The sequence below is a fragment of the Pteropus medius genome, unplaced genomic scaffold, assembly GCF_902729225.1.
Source record: "Pteropus medius unplaced genomic scaffold, Ma_sr-lr_union100, whole genome shotgun sequence".
NCBI lineage: Eukaryota > Metazoa > Chordata > Mammalia > Chiroptera > Pteropodidae > Pteropus > Pteropus medius.
The window spans coordinates 1,759,201-1,766,458 of record NW_024353790.1 but is presented as its reverse complement, the minus strand read 5'-3'; the positions used below and the strand labels follow the sequence as shown (position 1 = coordinate 1,766,458).

The 7,258-nt window shown below is 38.9% G+C and overlaps 1 long non-coding RNA gene across 1 annotated transcript; it reads left to right on the top strand.

Moving 5' to 3' along the window:
* Positions 1 to 1,828: 1,828 nt before the first annotated feature.
* On the top strand, positions 1,829 to 4,427 carry LOC120593476 (uncharacterized). The gene is made up of 3 exons (XR_005650377.1): positions 1,829 to 2,100; positions 3,386 to 3,481; positions 4,295 to 4,427. It is a non-coding gene; the product is annotated as an uncharacterized LOC120593476 (long non-coding RNA).
* The last annotated feature ends 2,831 nt before the right edge of the window (positions 4,428 to 7,258 follow it).

Sequence of the window (7,258 nt, the reverse complement as noted above, 5' to 3'; positions counted from 1 at the left end):
TCAGAGTGACAGAAGATGCTATGAAAAATCATGCCAGGATAATGTCAGAATCCACGGTTTTTCTAAGCAAACATATAACATTGTACTAGGCGAACAAATATTTTCGCCCTACTTACAGATGTCACTGAGGAAACTTCCAGTGCATTATCTCATCGTTAAATCTTAAAAATCACAAGCATATTGCATATTTTTTCTTCAGACAAAGCTATTCGGATAAGCCCATGATACCATGTAGTTTCAGTGTTTGTCAAAGCTTTGCCAAGTGAAGAATTGCAATTTTGGGTACCCACATCTGAATGCCTCATGCAAGCTGCAATTCTGCTGACTAATGAAGCAGTGGAGTACCGTCGAAGTATTGGTAGTCTAGGACTTAGGAGTCCGAAATTCTAGATCCAGCTCTGCCACGACTGGCTGCGTGACTCCAGACAGTTTTCTTACCTGTACAATGTCAAGGTTGGACCATGTGATTTCTAATGCCACAGCTCTAGCATTCCAAGAGAGGCATAGTTTAGGGACAGGAGGAGGCTAGGTGCCTGTCCTGTAGCAGCATTTTTGTTAAAAATTGCATAAGATTGGAGAAATAGCAATCGTTCTTGTCAAAAAAGGAGAGAAGATGCTGATAGAGGGTGCTTGGGCTAAAGCAACTCTGAGGTGTTCATTCCACAATTCAGCTCTAAAGTTCTGCTATTTTTATCTGAACCTAGGATTTGGTAAGAAGAAGCATAATGACAAAAATAAAAGATGGACATTGACTACAAGATTGACATGAACATGAACTGTGAAATGTTGAAATTGTTAGAGAAAAGCGGAATATTAGGATAATTATTTAGAAAGGAAAACATGAAGAAGCATAAACGATCACATGAGTAACTCTCATAGCAATAGCTTTGTTTGCAATGACTTCTAGGCTGTAATTCTGTAGCTTGGTCTTCATTCTTAGATACCTACTACATAATCCACAGAAGCTTAGCTCAAAAGTTGGAAGTCACACTTTTCGCCAAAAAAAATTAAAGGTGCAATAATAACTAGTGATATCAGGAAATGGTTGTTTGTATATTTTTGGTAGGAGTATGAACTGTTTGAACCATTTTTTAAAAATAAACATTTAAACTAAGAAATATAGAAAGAACTTGTTCCAGTTGAGAAGACACCAAGTAAACGAGTAAACATAAAGTATAATAACACAGTACGATAAGAACTATCAAAGAGATAAGTGCTATATGTACCCATTTTAATTGTACATTTTGATGTTTTCTAACTAATACATGCATAAATCACCACCACAATCATATAAAGTATTTCTATCATCCCCGAAATGTTCCCTGTACCCCATTCTGGTGAATTTTCCTAATCCCTCTACCCCAGGCAACCATCGGTCTGTTTTTTGTCATCACAGATTAAACTTGTCTTTCCTAGAATTTCATATAAATAGAATCATGTGTATTTTTTTTGTGTCTTGCTTCTTTCATTCAGTATCTCAGTATAATATTTTTAAATTTAGTCTGTATTACTGCATAAATCCTTCCTTTTTTTTTGAGGAGTAATAGTCCATTGCACAAATAAGCCACAATTCACCTGCTGATGGACATTTGTGTTGTTTCTAGTCCTAGGATATTATGAACAAAGCTGCTATGAACATCTGTGTACAAGTCTTTGTGTGGAGATAAGTTTTCTTTTCTCTTGGGTAAACACTAGTGAGAGTTAATGGCTTATGATTCTTAATTTTACGAGTCAGCCTGACTGGTCCCAGAGTGCCCAGATTAAACATTATTTCTAAATTGCCCATGAGGGTGTTCCTGGATAAGATCGGCATTTGAATCAATGGACTCAGGAAGGCAGATAGCCCTCTCCAGTGTGGGTGGGCATCATCCAGTCCATTGAAGGCCTGAATAGAACAAAAGGTGGTGGAAAGAGGGATTCTCCCCTTTTGTCTGCCTTACTGTTTGAACTGGGACAGCTCATCTCATCTTCTGCCCTTGGACTGCCATTGGCTCCCCTGGTTCTTGGGCCTTTGGACCCAGACTAAACTCCATCATTGGCTTTCCTGGGTTTCCAGCTTGCAGACAGCAGATGGCGGGACTTCTCAACCTCCATAATTGTGTGAGCCAGTTCTTCATAATAAATCTTTCTCTCTCTCTCTCTCCCCCACCCGCTGTCTCTTCTCTCATCTATCTATATATTTGTCTCCTATTGGTTCTGTTTCTCTGTAGAATTCTGACTAATGTAACACCTAAGAGTGGGATTTGCCAGTGGGTATGTTTAGCTTTATAGGAAATTGCCAAACTGTTTTCCAGTCTGATAATCCCATTTTACATTCTCACCAGCAATTTCGATGATGTGTAGTAGGATCCATTGTGGTTTTAATGTGCATTACCCTGGTGACTGATGTTGTTGAACATCTTTTCATATGTTTATTACCTTTTGTGAAACACCATCAGTTCTTTAATAATTCTTTATATAGTTCAGATGGAAAGAAAATATTTTGGATGACACATTGAGAATATATTCTCTAAGTCTGTGACTTGTATTTTCATTAAAAATTTTTTTGAGGAACAGACATTTTAAGTTTTAATTAATTTTAATTTATTAAATTTGATTTGATTAGATATGTGTATGTGCAGTGTGAGTTGGAGGTCGAAGTTCCTTTTTTTTCTCTTAAGGATACCTAATTTACCTGGAAGCATTTATTGAAAAGACCTTTTCTCTCACTGAAATATATTTTCTTATTATTGCATTGCGAAAGTTCTTTCTCTCTTCTAGATGAAATGCTTTGTTGGTTATATGTATTGAGAGCATTTTCTCCCAGCCCATCACTTATACTTTCATTTTCTAAAGAATATCTTTTGAAAAGTAGAGATTTTTCATTTTGATGAAGTCCAACTTATCAAGTTTTTCTGATCTTGACTTTTTGTGCACTAAAAAAATCTTTGCCTAAGCTGTGGTCACAGAGATTTCCTCCTGTTTTTTTTTTTTTTTTAATAATTTTAGGTTTCACATTTAGTTCTATAATCTGTTTTGAGTTAATTTTTGTACATGGTGTCAATAAAAGTCAAAGTTCACCTTTTGTTGTCGTATATTATTTATTAATAGACTTAATATTTAGAACAGATTTAGGTTTACAGAAAAATTAAGCAGTAGTAGGAAATTCCCATATATCCCACACTCGATTTCTCGTTATTAACATAAGATAGTAATATGTTATATTTGTTTCAATTAATGAACCAATATTTATACATTATTGTTAACTAAAGTTCACATAGCCTTCGTTTTTACCCAGTGCCCTTTTCTGTTCCAGGATCTCATCCACCCCATTATATTTCCTTAGTTTCCTTTTGGCTATGACAGTTTCTCAGACTTTCCTATTTTTGATGACTTTGTCCTACAGCTTATGATATCCTTCGGCCCTGCTCCCTGCCAGTCTTGAATATACAGCTCCCTCTAACAACGGATGGCTGTTGGATCTACCCAACCTTTTGACTTGGTGAGTCTGACAGGACCTCGCTCATGATAAGCAGCTCTAAACACCTGGACATTTGATGTCTCATGGTCAAATGCTCTGTCTTTACCAGTGGCAAGTAGCACACAAGGAGAGGGTTTTCTATGGCTGTAGAATTCTCTCCTATGGAAGGGACGGTCTTTCTCTGGAACTCCAGGGTCTACATGGAGGTTCTCCTACTGGGTTCTCCTTCAGCTCCACACAGTGACTTTTCCCGCCACAGATACCCCTAGTACTGACTGTGATGTCTGCTGGATCAGATGGCCTAAGTGTCAGGGATGCTTATACTTCTGTCTGGACTTATGTAGAACCCTTTCTTACTCTGGGCCTGATTCAAATCTTGCACCCTTCCATAGTACTTAGTAAATGAGCCAGGCAGCATTCTCAACTGTGAAATATGCTGGTTTCAGAGGCAGAAGCAAACTACTAAGAATCGTGTTGCCTTCTTAGTGTTGAGAAGGAACAGATGCAGTAACGTGTCCTTTAATTTGATGGGAGTTTCTGATGCCCGTAAACACTTCACTGATATGGCAGGTGACTGAATCCTTGTAGAGTTTACCTCCCACTTTTATGCGGCAGACTGAGGCCTCCGGTGTGCCAGCCAACTTCTTGCTCATTTGATTAACATAATTTCATTGGTGTATTGGACTGATGTGATAGTCTACGGAATGTCCAGGTGGTTCAGGTCCCTATGGATATATTCTGACAGATGGCAGGAGGGTTAATATAGCTCTCTGTACATACATACTCCTGTCTATCCTATATGTAAAAAATTTTTCTGATCTTCCTGTCTAATAGGAGTGGAAAAGAACCCATTCACCATACCACGGACCTGATGCTGAGTTATCCAGCTCTCTCCAGGACACCACCTCTGGCATTGCAGCTGCAATGACGGCATGAAGAGAAGGACTGTGGCAGAAGATGAGACTGGGAATGGAGATTGGTACCAGACTGCACATGGGCCTGAAGGGCTTATGATGAGTTGGACGTTAGCCTAAACACATTAAGGAGTCTTTACAGGTTCGTAAGCAATATATTTTATCCACTACTAGTTTCAAACAGAAAACTGTGTTTTCTAACATCGTTATAGCTTTCCAATAGAACTGTCTCACTAGGTAGAGTAGATGCTGTGTGCTGTGAAGAGCTGCCGCCCACCTTCAGGGCTGAAACACTGTGGCCGCCAAAAGCGTTGGCTGCTGGTGTCTCAGATCTGGGTCCCAGCCACCATTATTTCCAGAATATAATGTGCACTTTCAACTCTCTATTCTTCTGCATTTACTCTTCTTTCTCTGGAGTATCTCCTCTACTTCCTGTGCCTGGAGAAATTCTGTTCATTCCGTAAGACTTTCTTCGATTTCTCCTCTCACCACAGATAGAATGAACTGCTTCATTTTGTTCTCAGAGTGTTTTGTTTATATGGGAGTTTAAGACTCGAAGAGATTCCGTATCTCTTATTGTGACTGTCCATGTCCTTGGCTCCTCTGTGAATTGTGGACTCTGGACAACAGTTGAGGTCATGTCTCATTTATCTTCATGTCATCAGAGGTATGCATAGAGCCTGACACACAGAGACATTCAAGGAATGTTATTGGATTAAATTTGTTATTTAATTGAACCTGATTCTGGTGTCAAGAAAGGAAAAAATAATCCAAGCTGAGATGCACACATTTTTTTATAAAATGTGTATTTGTTGTCACATAACAATGGGCCTCCAAAAAGACTTTTTGTGCCTATATCATTTACCATTCTGAATTTGTAAAATAAAATAATCAAAACCTAAATCTTTTCTTTTCCCTTCCATCTACATTGGAACTACTTGACCAGGAATGCCCATGACTCTAATAGCTTTACGCACTATTTAATTGTGTATGTGTGTGTGTTTGTGCAGATGAGCTTGCGTTTAGAAACTCCCAGACACTCTTTGATTCATTCATCTTTTATATTCGAGCATGGACCTCATAAAAATTAAAACAACAAAAATTGTGCTAAGAGCAAAGATACTTTTGTTTATATTCTCAAAATTACAACCTGGCTTTTAGTTTAACACAAACTCTAATTCTTTTTTAAATTTTGATTGAGGTATAAACTATCTACTGCCGTGAAAGACTGAATTTGACATATGTTTATACCTTTTCAGATGCAAATATTCGGTGGAAGGATTTCCAAACTAAAGTTAGCAGCACTTGACCACTTTTTAAAGAATGTGAACCACTGATTGACATATGTACATCGGTGCTTGTATCTGAGTTATAGACCAAGTGTGTGCATTTTGGACAATAAACAAGGCATTTAACTAAGCTAGAGAATTGCTCACTGTATTAGTTAGCCCCATTTCACCACTAACCTTAAGATCACAAATCACAGTAGCTTAAACATGATAGGAAGGTGTAGACTGAACATCTCTTTCATGAGAAAGTCTGGGTGTAGGCAGTTCAGGGTTTTATGGCAGCTCTGGGATCATCTGGGCCCTAGGCATCTTCAGCTTTCTATTCTATCCTGTGGCCAGAATTTAGTTCTGTGGCTACAAACAGCTTTCGTATGAGACTGAGAAATACAGTCTATATTTAGTATGGCCATGTGCTCAGCTAAGTATGGGTGGTCCTATTACTGAAGAAAAAGGGGAAAACAGACATTGAGAACCACTGATACCTTTGCCACATGCACACACACCAAAGAGAAAACACCAAGCTCGGATGACATTCTGCAAAATAATAACTTGAAGGACTCCAGCTTTGGAGAAGCTGTCTTTGTTGGTCTTCATTTCTTCCACTTGCCCAAACATAAGTCTCCCACTTCCATTTCCTGTTTTCGTGTGTGAGGCCATGTGTTCCTCAGAGCCTCTACAGCTTGGCAGGCTCATCTCACAGAGGGCCTTGGAGCTGGCTTTTGTTATTCAAGAATGTATCTAATTTTCCCTACATTCTCCCAACTCTGAGCATTGGGATCATTTGACAATAATTTATTTATAAATAATCATTAACATTTTCTTAAGTTTTTTTTTTTTTTTTTCAAAACTAAAACTAAAACACTGAGGGTTTAGAAAAACAACACTAGCAAGTTGAGAAAAAGAACCGGGTACATAAGGTGGGAGCAGGAAATTGAAGTTAAAAATTACTTAAATAGTTCTCTCAGAGCTGCTTCGACGCCAGGGGAGTGGGTTTGTCCACGTCTTTCTCTTTTAACCTGGAATTTTCATCACTCTCATGGCCATATCAATGCCAAAAGGTTTTTTTGGGGAGAGGAAATTGCGAAAAGCTTACTATTATCCTTGGTGCTACAGGAAATACATAAGAAGTTTATGTCTCGGAACTCGGGAGGTGGCTTACTGTCGTGAGAAAGACAAGAGTATGGGCTTAGTCAGGATAAAACAGGCTATGCTGCTGTAATGAATAAAGTGTGGAATCTCAAGTGGGTTAACACGATAAACATCCATTTCTTGCTCACCTTGCAGGCTGAGGCACCTGGCAGAAAGTCTCCATCTCATAGAACCACCAGCTGGAAATCGCAACCTTCAAAGCTGCCATGGCAGGAGAAGGGAGGACTGGGGGCTGAGCAGAGTGTTTTGCAGTTTCTTTTGTATAGGCCGGAGTTCAGTCACATGGCAGGAACCGAAGTGCAAGGTCAATTGAGGCTGAGAGCCTCATCTCCCTGTGTGCTCAAGAATAGGAAATGGTGTGGTGAACACATGGCAATGTCTCTGTATCACCTGGGTTTAACTTCCAGCTCCTCTGCTTTTCATCTTTATGATCATGGACAATTCAC